Raw genomic sequence first — 20,668 nt, forward strand, 5'->3', positions numbered from 1 at the left:
ACATACAGTACATTCTTTTCTGATATGTATTAAATCAAATCTGCACAAGAAAGAGTAAATTAAATGATCAAATACACATTAATATTTTTATAAACTACACTTATAAAGCTTATAAAAGATTTGTAAAAAATATGCAAATAATATAATATTGTTGACTCCATATAGGTCCCAGAGAGAGAGAGAGAGAATGAGACAAATATAAGAGACAAAGAAAGAGAGAAAAAGACAGAAAGAGAAAAAGAGAGGGAGAGAGTCGCACAGTGACAGAGAATCTGAGACACTGGGGCCTATCTATCAAGCTTGATGCCCTGTGTTTCTGGCGAGTCAGAAACAGCAGTTATGAAGCAGCGGTCACAAAGACCGCTGCTGCATAACCTGTCCGCCTGCTCTGAGCAGGCAGACAGACATCGACGGAAATCAACCCGATCAAGTACGATCGGGTTGATTGACACCCCCTGCTGGCGGCCCATTGGCCGCGAGTCTGCAGGGGGCGGCGTTGCACCAGTAGCTCTTGTGAGCTGCTGGTGCAATTCTGAATACGGCGAGCGTATTGCTCTCCGTATTCAGCGAGGTCTGGCGGACCTGATCCGCACTGTCGGATCAGGTCCGTCAAACTTTCTTAGATAGGGGCCTTTGAGTCTAGAAGAATATGTACAATGGCTCTATTTACCTAAGGAATTTATTCAGTAATATACAAGAGTTCTCTACAATTAATCTACTCTATAAAGTGACAGGCATAAGTATGTTATATCTCACTGTAAAGTTATGTTTAATATACAAGAGAGTTCTACTCTATAAAGTGTCAGTATATTTATGAAAATCTTAGTAGTGCTATCCAAATAATATATATAAGTTTATGGCAGGGTTATAAACACAATACAAAGAAATAGAAACCCTTATCAACCATGCACCTACTAGACCATACAATTAATATAAATATCTGAATTCTTTTATTTAGTTAATATCCATAAACATATTGAACTATATTTGCAGTAAAAGGAAACTAAATAAAAGTTTATATGCGTTAAAACCAACTCTTAAGATATGCTATCCTTCTTACAAAACCCAGAAAAATATACCTTCACAATTCAGCCTTTTATTTATTTAACACAATGGGACTAAAAACCTTTAACATCCAAGCAATACAATTCTAAACAGTGTTTATAAAACAATAGGATAATATATATTCTGCTATTTAACTGCAATTTATCCTAATACAAAATTAACTGACAATATCAGAACTTGCATAGATGAGTTACTTGGTCAATCAGACGCAGATTTAAACAATATATATATAGGCTGTGAAATGCTAATTAAAACACACTATTTCTTTAAATCTATTAAATACAAATTGACTATGCATATAACTTATCTTACAAAACCCTTGTATACATCACCCAAATAAACAGCAATCCGGTTCCCAATGTTTTGCAACGGATCCAATTTGTAGCGGTCTTTAGGTCATCTCATTTGAAAGAAGGTTTTTGCACAAATCAAGGATAAGTTTTAAGCTCCTTGCTGAAGTGAACTTTTTTTTTTTTTAGGTATATCGCAGCCAAAATCAGATCACTAATTTTCAACAAGTTACAGACAACTCTCTCTTGTGCATTCAACACTCCCATTATATAATCATTGATGACATCATGTGGGTGGCACTACGGGAGCTGACCTTCCCATTGGTTATCTGGGAAGTCTAAATCGGATTGGCCCTTGGAAATTTCATTTTTAACAGCCAGAAAGAACCTTCTGGCTGTAGTTCTCGCAACATAACACCAGGTGGCAGCATACAGTACAACATAGCAATACAATACAGCATTTCTGACATTTTTAAGCAAGTTAATTTTTTTTTTATAAAATGGTTATTTAATCAGATTACACTCTCTGCATTAATCATATATAACCCCAATTACAGATGGTTAATATTAGGTTATTTTTTCTGATTATTCTGATACCAAATATGTTATATTATTAACATTTTATTATATCAAGGCAATTTAATACTGCTAATTATTAGCTTAAAATGCATTACAATTTTATCGGTATCCTGGCATTTATATGTGAATAATAGCTTATTTTTAATCCAGTATTGTATTGTATTCCAAGTGAATCCTGTCTATGTAGATCTAAAATAAGAAAATAAATGTTAATAATCACTTCTCTTCAGGTCCATAAACATCTATTCATGTTTTTAAACACACAGAGGCTAAGTAAGATCTTTTGTGTTTTCAAAACATATATATCATTTCTATGTATATCTGAATTTATTTCCTATATAAATATCCCCTGCAGCAATCATCCACCTAATACAATGTGCTTAATTTTAATATATATATATCATGAATCATACTGTAAGTCATTTGTCTTCACTGTATTATCCTAACATTCTAACTTTTCAGTAACTTCAGTTGCCAGACTTTTTGTCTCATACTCACCACATGGGGTCAATCCATGAGGAGTTGTAAGAGTCTTTAAAACAGCATATTTCCTGTTTAGCCAGCAGTGCAGATGAGTATTTGATTTTATTTGTGTCACCTTCCCCCAAGAGGGGTTTTTGCAGTAAGTCTTCAAATAGAGATTCAGTGAGATAGAACTGTTGTATCACACGTGTCAAATTCCAAAGGGGTCCTTGAACACATTCTTTTCTCACCTCACCAAATGTTCTGAGGTTATAAAAATCTGCATATATAGTCAAATGAATAGGGTCACTGAGCTATTTCCTTTAGAAAAGAAATGTTTGTGTTTCAAAAAGGCTCTACTGATCGTCAATCCTGATAGACGTGTATTAGAAGCTGTGTTCAACAAACTCATGTTTAATTAATCCTGAGTTCTCATCTAACATATACAGTGTATAAAATATACATATATACATATATATATATATATGTACACATATGTAATATTCATCATAATATTCATATACTCTGACATAAATCCCCCTTCCAACTTCAAATAGATGTAGGACACATGTATTTGAATTGGCTTAAAGTCAGTGGTATTTGATGAGGATCAACCGTATACCTCATAGACAGTCTCTTATGAAGAAAGTTTGTTATTTTGAGCTTTCATGTTTATCAGTTAGGCATCTTTAAATTACAGTATGTCTTTAGTGCATTTGGGGATATGACACTTCATTCTCCCTCTATGACTTGTAGTTGGGACCTGGGATGACATGCCCGCAGTTGATTTATATGTACCCATTTATCTATGAAACCTTCATTTTTGGGGATCCGTATTTTATAGGCCACTGGAGATATTTTGTCAGTAATGACAAAAGGACCTTTCCATGAGGGAAGAAATTTCTTCTCCCTAACCTGATCTCTTCCAAAGTTATAAAGATAAACTTTATCATTTATTTCATATTCCTTTTTGGATGTTTTGAGATCATAATAGGTTTTAGTGGCAGTTGCGGCTCTTTCTAAATTCCTTTGAGCAAATGCAAAGGCATGTTGCAGGTGTCTCCTTAGGTTTTCCACATATTGATGTGTATTGGCAGCGTTTATCAAATTTTGGTCTGATGTACGGTACAGCAGATGCTGAGGTAGAACCATTCTTCTACCAGTCATCAGCTCAAAAGGTGACATCTTGGTAGCACTACTTGGAGTTGCTCTTAATGCCATTAAGACTAGAGGTAGTTTTATATCCCAGTCTTTACCTGTTTCACTCACAAACTTTTTGAGGATTTTAACAATGGATTGGTTGTAACGCTCTACACCACCACTTGAGGCAGCTCTATAAGCAATATGGAGCTTTCTTTTAACCCCTAGTATTTTCCACATTTTTGTCATCACTTCGCTAGTGAAGTGGGTCCCCCGATCTGATTCGATTCTTTGGGGCAAACCAAATCTGGAAAATACATGGTTGATGAGCAATGCTGCACATGTTTCAGCACTATTGTTAGGTGCACTAATGCACTCTACCCATTTAGTGAACAGGCATGTCACTGTTAACATGTACTTGTTACCTCTTGATGACCTTGTTACCGGACCAATAAAATCAATTTGTATATCTGACCATGGCATTACCATCCCCCTTTTCTGCAATGGCGCTCTATGCGTTGGGGCAGTGGGTTGGAACTGTGGACAGATTAAACACCCTTGACAGTAGGTTTGAACATCTTTCAACATGTGTGGCCAAAAAGCGTAGTCACGCAATATTTCGTACGTGAGTTTGGCACCGCGATGACCAGATGTGGGAGCATCATGGGCATGTTGAAGCATTAGACCTCTGAACTTGGTGGGTACTACCCACTGTTGGATGCCAGTTTTGGAGGTTCTAATTAACAAACCATCCTGTAATTTGAATTGTGATTTAGATTTTATTAAGATTCTCAGATCTTCTTTGCCAATACAATCATCTTTTGAGATGGGGTTGCTTTCAGGATCTTCTATGTGTTTATAGAAGATGCCTACAATGGGGTCTTCTTTTTGACTAGTGATCAGGTCCTCACTAGGAGAATCCTGACTCCATTGTACCAAGTTAGGCTCACTCTGTTGTTTTGCCTGGTTTCTGGTAATGGCTTCTACCTGAATTGCACCCATTAAATGGTCAATATTAAGGAGTTCTCCAGTTATGGCTCCTTGTTTGGCTAATGAAACCGCAAGGTCATTGCCTTCCTTATCAGGACCTAGAACTCTGGAATGACCCTTGGTCTTTTTCCAGTGTATGGTTAAATCATTGGATACCACCAGATTATCAATCTCGCAGAACAACTTGCCATGCTTGACTGGTTTGTTATTGCTTTTCTGCATGCCATTTCTTTTCCAAGTTGGCAGGTATTCAACAAAACTGTCACGTACATAATTTGAGTCAGTTATGATCACAAATTCATGAATACCATGTTCAATAGCCATTTCAACGGTTTTGAAAACAGCAGTTAGTTCTGCAACCTGACTGGATCTTGGTCCAATATTGAAACCTATAGATATATTTGGGAATCCATTTGCCCCAGTTATACCAATGCCAGCGACTAATCTGCGCTCACTATCAATAGTGGCGTGGTAAGAACAACCATCAACATACACCCAAGGTAATGTTTGACAATGGTCCTCATTGTACATTTTATATGGGGAAAGCAATTGTTCCTCCCGAAAATCATCTTCTGATAATTCTTCCCCAGGATCTCTAGCAGTACAGTCGTGGAGCTCAGCGAGCCCTTGTGCGACTGGATTCTTTTTATTCTGCTTGTAGCAAATTTCTAATGGCCAGCCTTGCAAGGAAAGTGTCCACGCTGTTATGCGGCTATTAGACAAATTCCCATCTCTTATTCTCTCACTTTGCAAATATAGCAAAGGCTGGTGGGCCGTTTCTACAATAATTTTCTCGCCCTGTATATAGCTGCGGAAATTTTGTAGAGCCCATACAGTAGATAAGAGGGCTTTTTCGCAATCGTTAAACTTTATTTCTACTGGGGATAGATTTTTGCTCGCATAAGCAATGGCTTTGTTCAAATTATCATGCTTTTGGTATAACACAGCACTCATGCTTACATCTGTGTACCCTGTTTCTAAGTAGAAAGGTTTACCACCTTCAGGGTACGCTAAGCAAGGTGCTTGAGTGAGTTTTCTCTTCAGCTCTCTGATGGCTGTCTCTTGAGACTCACTCCAGTGCCATTTCACCTCTTTCTTTAGAAGAAGTAGTAGTGGTTTAGCTAATTCCGCATAATTATCAATGAATTTGCGAGAATAATTTGTCATACCCAGGAATGATCTCAATTCCTTTAAGTTAGTTGGGTTTTTAGAATTCACTATTGCTTCCACCTTTTTCTTCTGGGGATTTAATCCGTCAGAGGTAACTTCATGTCCCAAGAAGTTTACACGAGTACGGCACCATTGAGCTTTTTGCAGGGATAATTTGACACCTGCCCATTTAAGTTGGCTGAGGACGTGTTTAAGCTCTGCGATGTGTTTTTCAAAGTCTGTGCTTTTGATTAAAACATCATCAACATAAGATAAGGTTCCCCTTTCCAGTGCGTCAGGCATGGCCTTATGCATGAATACAGCAAATTCATGTCCAGAATTTATGTATCCAAATGGAAGTCTCTGGAATGCATACTGAACCTTTTGGAAGGAGAATGCTAGCTTATATTGGTCCTCTTCATGTACCTTTATGGTCCAATATCCCTGTGCACAATCAATGGCAGTGAATATTTTGGATCCTTGCATTTGTGCTAGGCACTGGTCAATGTATGGTACAGGCCAGCCAGACATGTATACTCGTTTGTTTAGCTGTCTTAAGTCAGCACACAAACGCCATTGTCCATTGGGCTTAAGGACACCTAGAATAGGATTATTATAAGAGCTGTGCACCTGTCTGATAATACCTCTTTCTTCCAAATTCCTTATGATCTCTGCAAGAGAATCATATGAGGCTAAGGGAAGTCTGTATTGTTTGACAAATACAGGTGGTGCATCGGGATCTGTTTGTATTCTTGCAATGTGCAAGTCTGTAGTACCACAGTCATAAGAATCCTTAGCAAAAATATCCTTGTACTCCATCAGGAGTTCTCGCAGCTGTTGGCGTTCATCATCGCTGGAACAGCCATTAGCTAAGGATATTTGCTCTTCGACTATTTGCTGAAATCCTGGAAAGATTTCAGGCTGTCCTATTTCATAGGCTTCTTCCAGTCTAGAGGTGAGATCCCCTTGATTATAATTTACATTGCTCCCATGACTCTGGGTATTGGGGTAATCTTGCTGTTTGATTGGCTGATCAAACACTAGAGAGGCTTCTTCAATTTTACAGATGCCTTCCTCTGAGCTGAAGGGATAAATAGACTGAATATTAAATAGACCCTCTGGCATAGATGCAAAGGATTGTTCTATTAATTGTTCTTCAGTTAGGTATCCTTCAGGTATTAGCCCAATTACATTATTCTGGAATCCAAAAGTGTAATAACTTGATTCCAGTGCATATCCTATGGTAGTTCCCTTGGATAATGTTATATCCTGTGGGGTCATGTTATGCACAATAATATTTATTGGAACAGTTCCAATATTCACCATAGGAGTGTAGGTTACTGAGACACCCAGATTTTGTATTCTATGGGAGAGGCAAATCAGTGTTTCAGAAGTTTTTAATTTCTGACCTCTCTTTACCTGTAAGGGTAAAAGAAATTTATCAGCCCCAGCAGGAATTATGACATCGCTAGATACCTGCATATTCACAGCATATGGCAATTGCTGGTTTGATTTCAGGGCTGCATTTTCATCCTGAAATACTTCAGGGTCCCCCTTTAACCTGCTCCAGAGGCAAGAATTAATCAAATCTATTTGTATGGCATATCTATGTAAGATATCATTGCCAATGTATATTTGATTATGGGGAGTATTTAAAACTAAAAACAGGTGCTTCACTGACTTATTTCCTATAGAGATAGATAATAAGCACTTAGCGGTGATGTTATAGCTTTCAGACCTGTCATCCAGGTTGCTGACACTGTGGTCTTGGGGAGAAAGATATTTAATCACTTTAGGTTCAGCTATCTGCGCTAATAAACCTTCGCTTATATAGCTAGCTTCCTGTTTTAAGTTTATTTTAGCATACTCGGTTTTACCAAGGTCATGCACTTGTATAGGGATAAATAGATCCTCTTTAACTCTCTCAATCCCTGTGAGGTATTGAGTGTGGCCTCCCCCCTTAGGGATTTTATGATCCCCCTTGTGGAGTGATATGGTTAGTACATCGCCATCTAGGGAAATATTCGCTATCTTTCCAGGCGAAATTTTAAAAGTATTACCATCAGAGCCACTAAAAGGAGTCTGATCGTCTATTTGTAGAATAGTGATTTCAGGTGCAGAGTTATTCCTGAAATGAATCTCCACAGCATCTGGTTTCTCTTCCACCACGTGACAGCTATGTCGGGCGTGAGATATACCAGATTTTTCATAATTGATAGGCCGTTTAACTTGCGACCAAATTACATTATTTATGCAATCAATTATGGTGCTTAATCGTTTCAGGAGATCACTACCAATAATTAAACGATCAGTTGGCAGATCCACTATAATGACAGGGTGTCTTATGACCCTGTTCCCCAATTTAAATTTTAACCAGGCAGTACCGTCAACTTTTAGGGAGTCACCCCCAACACCTATTAGAGAACCGTCAAATTCTTTTATTTTAGGTTTGTGGGGTGTTAGCTCATTTAGCTGTGTGTAGTATCTGTGGGATAAGATAGTTGCCTGTGACCCAGTGTCAATTAATCCCCTGATAGGGTTGGAGACTGAATCTTGCAGCTCAACTAGTACATAATATCTTCCTGCAGTTTCTATCATTTCACACATAAAATTTGCATTCTCATACATTTGTGGGCTTCGCCACGTATTACCTGAGTTTGCCATGCTTTCCGATGCAGAAGAAGCTTCATACCTACCTGTTTCCTCTATGACAGGGTCGGCTGGATTCTTTTGTACTGCATCTGTGGAAGCAAGGTTAAGAGAGAGCTGCAAAGGAAGAGATTTGTTAACTTTTTCCGGCTGATGTCGCTCATTGTCACAGCTAATTTGTCCGTTTCCGGTCTGTGGGGAGATAACATGATTAGTATCATTGATATTTATTACTACATTTTGTATATCTCTACCCTCCCCTTCAGGTGATACTGCAGTATTTATGACTGTGCCTGTGGTCCACTGCTGACCACTGGCTGTACCCCTAAAAAAGTATTGTTCGGTTGCTGAGCCGTAGATTTTTGACTCATATTAGCGATTTGTTCGCTCAACCGATTTAATTGGGTAAACAGCATATCTACCTGATTGTACAAGTTACCTCTACCCCTGGGCCTATCTCTTGGTGCCCCATTGTACTGATTCCTGGACCATTGCGTTCCCTCAGAATCAGGGCCACTATTTCTATTCTGGCGTGGTTGCCCCTGGGGTTCAGCTTGTTCAGTATTAATATTTTGGGGAGCATTATATACTTGGGGTGTCTGGTTACCCTGAGAATATCTTCGCCGTTTATTGTATCTACCCTTGCGCGGATACCAATTATTTGGTGAGTATTCTTTTTGTGAGTAATTATTCACCTGATTATGTCCCCCACTTTGGTTATAGTCTCCCTGCGCCTCAACCTGTGTAGGGGGAGGGGCAGAATTAAACCTCTGTGGAGATGGCCTGTTTTGACTGGCCACCTCTGCATAAGTCCTCTTGTTAGACTCCAAATTGAGGGGGCTAGGTGACACCCTAGTTTCTGCCACAATTTTGGGTTTTGACTCCTTTTTAACCCCCTGTTCACTGGATTGCTGAATAGAGTATAATTTTGTACTCTCTTTGATCAGCCATTCCAATGAGCAGTCCTCATCAAAATCTCTAGCTAAGTTAATTTTGATGGGTGTAGGCAGTGCTTCAAAAAATAAATTTACAAATTCTGAGCCGTCAAATTTGGGATTATCTTCAGCCATACTGTACGCATTTTTCAATACAGAAAGGAATTCGATTGGACTCTGATTCGCACGACACTTTAAACCATATACCGCTATCTTCGCGGCAGTTTTAGTGCGATATTGCCCGAATTCTTTTCTGCATTGTCGTTTTACCCCATTCCAGGAATGAATATTCATATCCTTTAGTGAGGCAAAGAATTTGTGATGCTTACTGTCAAATACCCAAGGCAGAAATTCAATTTTCAATTTCTCACTTGTAACATTCATTATAGCTAACGCATTTTCAAAAGCCTGTAAATGATCAATTACAGATGTTGTTCCCTTATTGGAGAATATAGGTACTGCGCGTTGTACGAAGGTGATTATTTTATGGGAATCATAGACTTTATCAGACTTATTTTGGGACTCTCTGTTAGAGTTTCCCTCCCCCGCATCAGCTGCGCTACAGCTGTCCTCTGGATTTACATCCTGAGGGGATTGTCTATTTGGGAAATCTACTTCTGACCCGTTAGGGGTCATTTGTCTATGTTGTTCTATATATTTTCGTACCTCGTCCCTTACGCGTTCGCTAAAGGAGTTAGCATTATCTGTATTATTCTCACTGCTAATATAGGGGTTTTCATTATGGCGATATGACCTTTTTAAATCGCTTAATTCTCTCTGGCTTTGCGCAAGCTGTTTATTTAAATCTTGTATCTGCGCGATTAAGTCCATATTGTGCTTATCTAAGGTGGCTAGGTTTTGGGCAAATTCATCCATTTTATTTTTGGCTATTTTTAAACCCTCTTCGCGTCTGCGCGAGGAACGAATACTATTTTCTAGCTCCTGTATTTGCAATCGTTTGTCTGTGACACAAAACGACATTTCGTCAATTATGCATATTAAAAGGGGCCAGGATTTTAGTATTAGTTCGTCTCGCTTTTTGGGAGCTTCGCATTGATTAATCATTAATAATTCCTGGAAGAATTCATTCTCTTCATTCCACATATTATTATTAACGGTAATATTTTTAGCCCTAGTTTCAAGCATATCCACAAAATCATTTAATTCACCAGCAATATTTAACTTCCCTTTAATGTAACTTAAGATATCTTTCTTAAGGACCTGACCTTTAGTAATAGGTATGGTTATGGGACCAATTTCATTGCTATGTATAGAATTAAATGAGTCACTTCTGGCTACAGACATTATTATATTGGTTTAGTATTTATTTAACTAAAATGCTAATACAATTTTTGCCAATAAAAAGAGAGAAAAAATTTTATATTTCAAAAAAAAAAAATATATTATTAATTTTGAAATATGAAAAATTAATATTCCGAAATATGAAAAATTAATATTTTTGATTAACTTTGAAAATATGAAAAATTTATATTTTTGATTAATTTTGAAATATGAAAAAATAATATTTTTATTAATTTTTCAAAATTAATCTTTAATAATATTTCAAGATATTAATGTCAATCTCGAAATATGAAAATTAATATTTCAACTTTTCAAAAAAAATTATATCTTCGAAATATGAATTTTTTTTTTTTTCTCTTTTATAATAATTTCTATTTACTTACAAATATATTATATCAATTATGATGGATATTATTAAATCTCATGCAATGCCTCCAATTATTATGTCAGTATATTTATGAAAATCTTAGTAGTGCTATCCAAATAATATATATAAGTTTATGGCAGGGTTATAAACACAATACAAAGAAATAGAAACCCTTATCAACCATGCACCTACTAGACCATACAATTAATATAAATATCTGAATTCTTTTATTTAGTTAATATCCATAAACATATTGAACTATATTTGCAGTAAAAGGAAACTAAATAAAAGTTTATATGCGTTAAAACCAACTCTTAAGATATGCTATCCTTCTTACAAAACCCAGAAAAATATACCTTCACAATTCAGCCTTTTATTTATTTAACACAATGGGACTAAAAACCTTTAACATCCAAGCAATACAATTCTAAACAGTGTTTATAAAACAATAGGATAATATATATTCTGCTATTTAACTGCAATTTATCCTAATACAAAATTAACTGACAATATCAGAACTTGCATAGATGAGTTACTTGGTCAATCAGACGCAGATTTAAACAATATATATATAGGCTGTGAAATGCTAATTAAAACACACTATTTCTTTAAATCTATTAAATACAAATTGACTATGCATATAACTTATCTTACAAAACCCTTGTATACATCACCCAAATAAACAGCAATCCGGTTCCCAATGTTTTGCAACGGATCCAATTTGTAGCGGTCTTTAGGTCATCTCATTTGAAAGAAGGTTTTTGCACAAATCAAGGATAAGTTTTAAGCTCCTTGCTGAAGTGAACTTTTTTTTTTTTTAGGTATATCGCAGCCAAAATCAGATCACTAATTTTCAACAAGTTACAGACAACTCTCTCTTGTGCATTCAACACTCCCATTATATAATCATTGATGACATCATGTGGGTGGCACTACGGGAGCTGACCTTCCCATTGGTTATCTGGGAAGTCTAAATCGGATTGGCCCTTGGAAATTTCATTTTTAACAGCCAGAAAGAACCTTCTGGCTGTAGTTCTCGCAACATAACACCAGGTGGCAGCATACAGTACAACATAGCAATACAATACAGCATTTCTGACATTTTTAAGCAAGTTAATTTTTTTTTTATAAAATGGTTATTTAATCAGATTACACTCTCTGCATTAATCATATATAACCCCAATTACAGATGGTTAATATTAGGTTATTTTTTCTGATTATTCTGATACCAAATATGTTATATTATTAACATTTTATTATATCAAGGCAATTTAATACTGCTAATTATTAGCTTAAAATGCATTACAATTTTATCGGTATCCTGGCATTTATATGTGAATAATAGCTTATTTTTAATCCAGTATTGTATTGTATTCCAAGTGAATCCTGTCTATGTAGATCTAAAATAAGAAAATAAATGTTAATAATCACTTCTCTTCAGGTCCATAAACATCTATTCATGTTTTTAAACACACAGAGGCTAAGTAAGATCTTTTGTGTTTTCAAAACATATATATCATTTCTATGTATATCTGAATTTATTTCCTATATAAATATCCCCTGCAGCAATCATCCACCTAATACAATGTGCTTAATTTTAATATATATATATCATGAATCATACTGTAAGTCATTTGTCTTCACTGTATTATCCTAACATTCTAACTTTTCAGTAACTTCAGTTGCCAGACTTTTTGTCTCATACTCACCACATGGGGTCAATCCATGAGGAGTTGTAAGAGTCTTTAAAACAGCATATTTCCTGTTTAGCCAGCAGTGCAGATGAGTATTTGATTTTATTTGTGTCACCTTCCCCCAAGAGGGGTTTTTGCAGTAAGTCTTCAAATAGAGATTCAGTGAGATAGAACTGTTGTATCACACGTGTCAAATTCCAAAGGGGTCCTTGAACACATTCTTTTCTCACCTCACCAAATGTTCTGAGGTTATAAAAATCTGCATATATAGTCAAATGAATAGGGTCACTGAGCTATTTCCTTTAGAAAAGAAATGTTTGTGTTTCAAAAAGGCTCTACTGATCGTCAATCCTGATAGACGTGTATTAGAAGCTGTGTTCAACAAACTCATGTTTAATTAATCCTGAGTTCTCATCTAACATATACAGTGTATAAAATATACATATATACATATATATATATATATGTACACATATGTAATATTCATCATAATATTCATATACTCTGACAAAAGTGAGAGGCATAAGTATGTTATATCTCACTGTAAAGTTATGTTTAATATACAAGAGAGTTCTACTCTATAAAGTAACAGGCATAAGTATGTTATATCTCACTGTAAAGTTATGTTTAATATACAAGAGAGTTCTACTCTATAAAGTGAGAGGCATAAGTATGTTATATCTCACTGTAAAGTTATGTTTAATATACAAGAGAGGTCTACTCTATAAAGTGAGAGGCATAAGTATGTTATATCTCACTGTAAAGTTATGTTTAATATACAAGAGAGGTCTACTCTATAAAGTAACAGGCATAAGTATGTTATATCTCACTGTAAAGCTATGTGTAATATACAAGAGTTCTAATCTATAAAGTGACAGGCATAAGTATGTTATATCTCACTGTAAAGTTATGTTTAATATACAAGAGAGTTCTACTCTATAAAGTGAGAGGCATAAGTATGTTATATCTCACTGTAAAGTTATGTTTAATATACAAGAGAGGTCTACTCTATAAAGTAACAGGCATAAGTATGTTATATCTCACTGTAAAGTTATGTTTAATATACAAGAGAGTTCTACTCTATAAAGTGACAGGCATAAGTATGTTATATCTCACTGTAAAGTTATGTTTAATACACAAGAGAGGTCTACTCTATAAAGTAACAGGCATAAGTATGTTATATCTCACTGTAAAGTTATGTTTAATATACAAGAGAGTTCTACTCTATAAAGTGACAGGCATAAGTATGTTATATCTCACTGTAAAGCTATGTGTAATATACAAGAGAGTTCTACTCTATAAAGTGATAGGCATAAGTATGTTATATCACACTGTAAAGTTATGTTTAATACACAAGAGAGTTCTACTCTATAAAGTGACAGGCATAAGTATGTTATATCACACTGTAAAGTTATGTTTAATATACAAGAGAGTTCTACTCTATAAAGTGACAGGCATAAGTATGTTATATCACACTGTAAAGTTATGTTTAATATACAAGAGAGTTCTACTCTATAAAGTGAGAGGCATAAGTATGTTATATCTCACTGTAAAGCTATGTGTAATATACAAGAGAGGTCTACTCTATAAAGTGATAGGCAAAAGTATGTTATATCTCACTGTAAAGTTATGTGTAATATACAAGAGAGTTCTAATCTATAAAGTGACAGGCATAAGTATGTTATATCTCACTGTAAAGTTATGTGTAATATACAAGAGAGTTCTACTCTATAAAGTGAGAGGCATAAGTATGTTATATCTCACTGTAAAGCTATGTGTAATATACAAGAGAGTTCTACTCTATACAGTGACAGGCATAAGTATGTTATATCTCACTGTAAAGCTATGTGTAATATACAAGAGAGTTCTACTCTATAAAGTGACAGGCATAAGTATGTTATATCTCACTGTAAAGTTATGTGTAATATACAAGAGAGGTCTACTCTATAAAGTGACAGGCATAAGTATGTTATATCTCACTGTAAAGCTATGTGTAATATACAAGAGAGGTCTACTCTATAAAGTAACAGGCATAAGTATGTTATATCTCACTGTAAAGTTATGTTTAATATACAAGACAGTTCTAATCTATCAAGTGACAGGCATAAGTATGTTATATCTCACCGTAAAGCTATGTGTAATATACAAGAGAGGTCTACTCTATAAAGTGACAGGCATAAGTATGTTATATCTCACTGTAAAGCTATGTGTAATATACAAGAGAGTTCTACTCTATAAAGTAACAGGCATAAGTATGTTATATCTCACAGTAAAACTATGTGTAATATACAAGAGAGTTCTACTCTATAAAGTAACAGGCATAAGTATGTTATATCTCACTGTAAAGTTATGTTTAATATAAAAGAGAGTTCTACTCTATAAAGTGAGATGCATAAGTATGTTATATCTCACTGTAAAGCTATGTGTAATATACAAGAGAGTTCTACTCTATAAAGTAACAGGCATAAGTATGCTATATCTCACTGTAAAGTTATGTTTAATATAAAAGAGAGTTCTACTCTATAAAGTGAGAGGCATAAGTATGTTATATCTCACTGTAAAGCTATGTGTAATATACAAGAGAGTTCTACTCTATAAAGTGAGAGGCATAAGTATGTTATATCTCACCGTAAAGCTATGTGTAATATACAAGAGAGTTCTACTCTATAAAGTGAGATGCATAAGTATGTTATATCTCACTGTAAAGCTATGTGTAATATACAAGAGAGTTCTAGTCTATCAAGTGACAGGCATAAGTATGTTATATCTCACTGTAAAGCTATGTGTAATATACAAGAGAGTTCTAATCTATAAAGTAACAGGCATAAGAATGTTATATCTCACTGTAAAGCTATGTGTAATATATAAGAGAGTTCTAATCTATAAAGTAACAGGCATAAGTATGTTATATCTCACTGTAAAGCTATGTGTAATATAGAAGAGAGTTCTACTCTATAAAGTAACAGGCATAAGTATGTTATATCTCACTGTAAAGCTATGTGTAATATAAAAGAGAGTTCTACTCTATAAAGTGATAGGCATAAGTATGTTATATCTCACTGTAAAGCTATGTTTAATATACAAGAGAGTTCTACTCTATAAAGTGACAGGCATAAGTATGTTATATCTCACTGTAAAGCTATGTGTAATATACAAGAGAGGTCTACTCTATAAAGTGACAGGCATAAGTATGTTATATCTCACTGTAAAGCTATGTGTAATATACAAGGGAGTTCTACTCTATAAAGTGAGAGGCATAAGTATGTTATATCTCACTGTAAAGTTATGTGTAATATACAAGAGAGTTCTACTCTATAAAGTGACAGGCATAAGTATGTTATATCTCACTGTAAAGCTATGTGTAATATACAAGAGAGTTCTACTCTATAAAGTAACAGGCATAAGTATGTTATATCTCACTGTAAAGCTATGTGTAATATACAAGAGATTTCTACTGTATAAAGTGACAGGCATAAGTATGTTATATCTCACTGTAAAGTTATGTTTAATATACAAGAGAGTTCTAATCTATAAAGTGACAGGCATAAGTATGTTATATCTCACTGTAAAGCTATGTGTAATATACAAAAGAGTTCTACGCTATAAAGTAACAGGCATAAGTATGTTATATCTCACTGTAAAGCTATGTGTAATATAAAAGAGAGTTCTACTCTATAAAGTGAGAGGCATAAGTATGTTATATCTCACAGTAAAACTATGTGTAATATACAAGAGAGTTCTACTCTATAAAGTAACAGGCATAAGTATGTTATATCTCACTGTAAAGCTATGTGTAATATAAAAGAGAGTTCTACTCTATAAAGTGATAGGCATAAGTATGTTATATCTCACTGTAAAGCTATGTGTAATATAGAAGAGAGTTCTACTCTATAAAGTAACAGGCATAAGAATGTTATATCTCACTGTAAAGCTATGTGTAATATACAAGAGAGTTCTAATCTATAAAGTAACAGGCATAAGAATGTTATATCTCACTGTAAACCTATGTGTAATATACAAGAGAGTTCTACTCTATAAAGTGATAGGCATAAGTATGTTATATCTCACTGTAAAGCTATGTGTAATATACAAGAGAGGTCTACTCTATAAAGTGACAGGCATAAGTATGTTAAATCTCACTGTAAAGCTATGTGTAATATACAAGAGAGGTCTACTCTATAAAGTAACAGGCATAAGTATGTTATATCTCACTGTAAAGCTATGTGTAATATACAAGAGAGTTCTAATCTATAAAGTAACAGGCATAAGTATGTTATATCTCACTGTAAAGTTATGTGTAATATACAAGAGAGGTCTACTCTATAAATAACAGGCATAAGTATGTTGTATCTCACCGTAAAGCTATGTGTAATATACAAGAGAGTTCTACTCTATAAAGTAACAGGCATAAGTATGCTATATCTCACTGTAAAGCTATGTGTAATATACAAGAGAGTTCTAATCTATAAAGTGATAGGCATAAGTATGTTATATCTCACTGTAAAGCTATGTGTAATATACAAAAGAGTTCCACGCTATAAAGTAACAGGCAAAAGTATGCTATATCTCACTGTAAAGCTCTGTGTAATATACAAAAGAGTTCTACGCTATAAAGTAACAGGCATAAGAATGTTATATCTCACTGTAAAGCTATGTGTAATATACAAGAGAGTTCTAATCGATAAAGTAACAGGCATAAGTATGTTATATCTCACTGTAAAGTTATGTTTAATATACAAGAGAGTTCTACTCTATAAAGTAACAGGCATAAGAATGTTATATCTCACTGTAAAGCTATGTGTAATATAGAAGAGAGTTCTACTCTATAAAGTGACAGGCATAAGTATGTTATATCTCACTGTAAAGCTATGTGTAATATACAAGAGAGTTCTACTCTATAAAGTGACAGGCATAAGTATGTTATATCTCACTGTAAAGTTATGTTTAATACACAAGAGAGTTCTACTCTATAAAATAACAGGCATAAGTATGTTATATCTCACTGTAAAGTTATGTTTAATACACAAGAGAGTTCTACTCTATAAAGTAACAGGCATAAGAATGTTATATCTCACTGTAAAGCTATGTGTAATATATAAGAGAGTTCTAATCTATAAAGTAACAGGCATAAGTATGTTATATCTCACCGTAAAGCTCTGTGTAATATACAAAAGAGTTCTAATCTATAAAGTAACAGGCATAAGTATGTTATATCTCACCGTAAAGCTATGTGTAATATACAAGAGTTCTAATTTATAAAGTGACAGGCATAAGTATGTTATATCTCACTGTAAAGTTATGTTTAATATACAAGAGAGTTCTACTCCATAAAGTGAGAGGCATAAGTATGTTATATCTCACTGTAAAGCTATGTGTAATATAGAAGAGAGTTCTACTCTATAAAGTAACAGGCATAAGTATGCTATATCTCACTGTAAAGCTATGTGTAATATACAAAAGAGTTCTACGCTATAAAGTAACAGGCATAAGTATGCTATATCTCACTGTAAAGCTATGTGTAATATACAAAAGAGTTCTAATCTATAAAGTAACAGGCATAAGTATGTTATATCTCACTGTAAAGCTATGTGTAATATACAAGAGAGTTCTAATCTATAAAGTAACAGGCATAAGAATGTTATATCTCACTGTAAAGCTATGTGTAATATACAAGAGAGTTCTAATCTATAAAGTAACAGGCATAAGAATGTTATATCTCACCGTAAAGCTATGTGTAATATACAAGAGAGTTCTAATCTATAAAGTGACAGGCATAAGAATGTTATATCTCACCGTAAAGCTATGTGTAATATACAAGAGAGTTCTAATCTATAAAGTGACAGGCATAAGTATGTTATATCTCACTGTAAAGCTATGTGTAATATACAAGAGAGTTCTACTCTATAAAGTGACAGGCATAAGTATGTTATATCTCACTGTAAAGCTCTGTGTAATATACAAAAGAGTTCTACGCTATAAAGTAACAGGCATAAGAATGTTATATCTCACTGTAAAGCTATGTGTAATATACAAGAGAGTTCTAATCTATAAAGTAACAGGCATAAGTATGTTATATCTCACTGTAAAGTTATGTTTAATATACAAGAGAGTTCTACTCTATAAAGTAACAGGCATAAGAACGTTATATCTCACTGTAAAGCTATGTGTAATATAGAAGAGAGTTCTACTCTATAAAGTGACAGGCATAAGTATGTTATATCTCACTGTAAAGCTATGTGTAATATACAAGAGAGTTCTACTCTATAAAGTGACAGGCATAAGTATGTTATATCTCACTGTAAAGTTATGTTTAATACACAAGAGAGTTCTACTCTATAAAATAACAGGCATAAGTATGTTATATCTCACTGTAAAGTTATGTTTAATATACAAAAGAGTTCTACTCTATAAAGTAACAGGCATAAGTATGTTATATCTCACTGTAAAGCTATGTGTAATATATAAGAGAGTTCTAATCTATAAAGTAACAGGCATAAGTATGTTATATCTCACCGTAAAGCTCTGTGTAATATACAAAAGAGTTCTAATCTATAAAGTAACAGGCATAAGTATGCTATATCTCACTGTAAAGCTCTGTGTAATATACAAAAGAGTTCTAATCTATAAAGTAACAGGCATAAGTATGTTATATCTCACCGTAAAGCTATGTGTAATATACAAGAGTTCTAATCTATAAAGTGACAGGCATAAGTATGTTATATCTCACTGTAAAGTTATGTTTAATATACAAGAGAGTTCTACTCCATAAAGTGAGAGGAATAAGTATGTTATATCTCACTGTAAAGCTATGTGTAATATAGAAGAGAGTTCTACTCTATAAAGTAACAGGCATAAGTATGTTATATCTCACTGTAAAGCTATGTGTAATATACAAGAGAGTTCTAATCTATAAAGTAACAGGCATAAGAATGTTATATCTCACTGTAAAGCTATGTGTAATATACAAGAGAGTTCTAATCTATAAAGTAACAGGCATAAGTATGTTATATCTCACCGTAAAGCTATGTGTAATATACAAGAGAGTTCTAATCTATAAAGTAAAAGGCATAAGAATGTTATAGCTCACCGTAAAGCTATGTGTAATATACAAGAGAGTTCTAATCTATAAAGTAACAGGCATAAGAATGTTATATCTCACCGTAAAGCTATGTGTAATATACAAGAGAGTTCTAATCTATAAAGTGACAGGCATAAGAATGTTATATCTCACCGTAAAGCTATGTGTAATATACAAGAGAGTTCTAATCTATAAAGTGAGAGGCATAAGTATGTTATATCTCACTGTAAAGCTATGTGTAATATACAAGAGAGTTCTACTCTATAAAGTAACAGGCATAAGTATGTTATATCTCACCGTAAAGCTATGTGTAATATACAAGAGAGTTCTAATCTATAAAGTGACAGGCATAAGTATGTTATATCTCACTGTAAAGCTATGTGTAATATACAAAAGAGTTCTACTCTATAAAGTAACAGGCATAAGTATGTTATATCTCACTGTAAAGCTATGTGTAATATATAAGAGAGTTCTAATCTATAAAGTAACAGGCATAAGTATGTTATATCTCACCGTAAAGCTCTGTGTAATATACAAAAGAGTTCTAATCTATAAAGTAACAGGCATAAGTATGTTATATCTCACCGTAAAGCTATGTGTAATATACAAGAGTTCTAATCTATAAAGTGACAGGCATAAGTATGTTATATCTCACTGTAAAGTTATGTTTAATATACAAGAGAGTTCTACTCCATAAAGTGAGAGGCATAAGTATGTTATATCTCACTGTAAAGCTATGTGTAATATAGAAGAGAGTTCTACTCTATAAAGTAACAGGCATAAGTATGCTATATCTCACTGTAAAGCTATGTGTAATATACAAAAGAGTTCTACGCTATAAAGTAACAGGCATAAGTATGCTATATCTCACTGTAAAGCTCTGTGTAATATACAAAAGAGTTCTAATCTATAAAGTAACAGGCATAAGTATGTTATATCTCACTGTAAAGCTATGTGTAATATACAAG

The 20,668-nt window shown here is 34.1% G+C and overlaps 2 long non-coding RNA genes across 2 annotated transcripts; both read right to left on the reverse strand.

The window, feature by feature from the left end:
• Positions 1 to 1,076: 1,076 nt before the first annotated feature.
• On the reverse strand, positions 1,077 to 3,158 carry LOC128644123 (uncharacterized). Its single transcript, XR_008399923.1, has 2 exons — positions 2,433 to 3,158; positions 1,077 to 2,123 (listed from the first exon to the last, which is right to left on the reverse strand). It is a non-coding gene; the product is annotated as an uncharacterized LOC128644123 (long non-coding RNA).
• An 8,123-nt stretch (positions 3,159 to 11,281) lies between these two features.
• On the reverse strand, positions 11,282 to 13,126 carry LOC128644124 (uncharacterized). The gene is made up of 2 exons (XR_008399924.1): positions 12,638 to 13,126; positions 11,282 to 12,328 (listed from the first exon to the last, which is right to left on the reverse strand). It is a non-coding gene; the product is annotated as an uncharacterized LOC128644124 (long non-coding RNA).
• Positions 13,127 to 20,668: the final 7,542 nt, after the last annotated feature.

Source organism: Bombina bombina, unplaced genomic scaffold (genome assembly GCF_027579735.1).
Source record: "Bombina bombina isolate aBomBom1 unplaced genomic scaffold, aBomBom1.pri scaffold_2251, whole genome shotgun sequence".
Lineage (NCBI taxonomy): Eukaryota > Metazoa > Chordata > Amphibia > Anura > Bombinatoridae > Bombina > Bombina bombina.